We start from the raw sequence: 1,466 nt of genomic DNA, 5'->3' as shown, positions 1-1,466 counted from the left end.
AGTATTTGAAAAATAATGTGTTTTTTGAACATTAAAGCATGCCAACATATTCTGTTACACCAAATACACAAAATAATGATCTTTTAAAAAGCATCATATGACCCCTTTAAAGTCCCCCTGTGGTGAAAATCAAGTTTTTTATGTTGTTTATTTGTCTATGTGGTGTTTTTAATATGCTTTTAGATAAACCATGTGCCAATTTATTTATCAACACCATTGCTGAGTATTTTCTTCTTAAAACTGTAGTTTGCCAAAGGCAGTCACAGAAACGCGGTTTGAAACAGGCTATTTTTTTTGCTACGTCACAAAACTCAATAACCAATCTGTTCAAGGGATCCTATCCTTAGCATATCATTAACTGTGCTGCAAAGCAGAGGGTCTAGTGCAGGTGTGCCCAAACTCGGTCCTGGAGGGCCGGTGTCCTGCAGAGTTTAGCTCCAGCTTGCCTCAACACACCTGCTTGGAAGTTTCTAGTATGCCTAGTAAGACCTTGATTAGCTGCTTCAGGTGTGTTTGATTAGGGTTGGAGCTAAACTCTGCAGGACACCGGCCCTCCAGGACCGAGTGTGGACACCCTTGGTCTAGTGAGAAGGCAGCCAGGTTAATCCGGTAACAATTATATTTTTTTCTGTAGATGTTTCGTTAACTGTTAATATTTCCCCCTATTTTTACGATGTCATGTGCTGTTAGCGCTTATTTATAACCGCTAACTTGAATAATAACCTGCGGCAGCAATGTAAAAGTAGGCCAGAGTCAGACGCACTTCTCCCGCATTGACATCCGCAGGTCACACGCGTTATGATCGCGGGCGCGATTTGGAATCACAAACTTGGCTGCATTTGAGTCTTCAAGGCATTTTGAGTACACAACATCTTCAAGTAAGTAAATTTAACGTATGTTACAGTATCCACTGTAGTTGTCCGCTAGTAAAAACAGTTTTATCAGTCATTATCCGTGTACGAACCAGCGCAAACAGATAATGTTACCTCACGAAGTTAGCCATCAGTCTTCTTGCTTACGTTGAGCATACCAGCTTATTTCTGGTTCAAACACATGGTTTAATTAAACTAATATTTCCACTTGCCATTGCCATTGTATCACGTTTACGACAGTTCAGTTAGTGGATCAGTAGGGATGGGCGTATCGATCCGAAGTATCGATATATCGATACTGATGCGAGTATCGAAAAAATATCGATACTAAGGTGTTTTTTATTTACCAGTGATTTTGTTTATTTAACAAAAAAATAATAATGCGTACAATATGCATTGAATTGGACGAATAACCTTTGTTAGCGAGTAATTGTGTAGGATAGAACTATTTTCCTGCTCATCTGAACACACGCACATGTTGCAAGACAGAACCAATCAATCACAGAGAGCATTCACTCACTGCTGACAGTGCATTCAAACAGGGCTGCGTTTCCCAAAAGTATCATAAGAAAGCATTAAAGCTTTTGGGAATGG

General features: G+C 39.7%; 1 protein-coding gene and 1 long non-coding RNA gene across 2 annotated transcripts in view; one reads left to right on the top strand and one right to left on the bottom strand.

The window, feature by feature from the left end:
• Nucleotides 1-1,051, bottom strand: part of LOC107742742 (coiled-coil domain-containing protein 92-like) — a 23,032-nt gene extending 21,981 nt beyond the window's left edge. The window contains exon 1 of the mRNA XM_016555773.1: nucleotides 987-1,051. The gene's annotated coding sequence lies outside the window, so the exon portion shown is untranslated. The remainder of the gene's footprint in view (nucleotides 1-986) is intronic.
• LOC107742743 (uncharacterized) overlaps nucleotides 535-1,466 on the top strand; it is a 4,752-nt gene continuing 3,820 nt past the window's right edge. The window contains exons 1-2 of the long non-coding RNA XR_001640335.1: nucleotides 535-609; nucleotides 787-878. This is a non-coding gene — a long non-coding RNA (uncharacterized LOC107742743). The remainder of the gene's footprint in view (nucleotides 610-786; nucleotides 879-1,466) is intronic.

This window comes from Sinocyclocheilus rhinocerous, unplaced genomic scaffold (assembly GCF_001515625.1).
Source record: "Sinocyclocheilus rhinocerous isolate Xijiao unplaced genomic scaffold, SAMN03320098_v1.1 scaffold2212, whole genome shotgun sequence".
Taxonomy (NCBI): domain Eukaryota; kingdom Metazoa; phylum Chordata; class Actinopteri; order Cypriniformes; family Cyprinidae; genus Sinocyclocheilus; species Sinocyclocheilus rhinocerous.
This window is presented reverse-complemented; position numbering and strand designations above follow the sequence as displayed.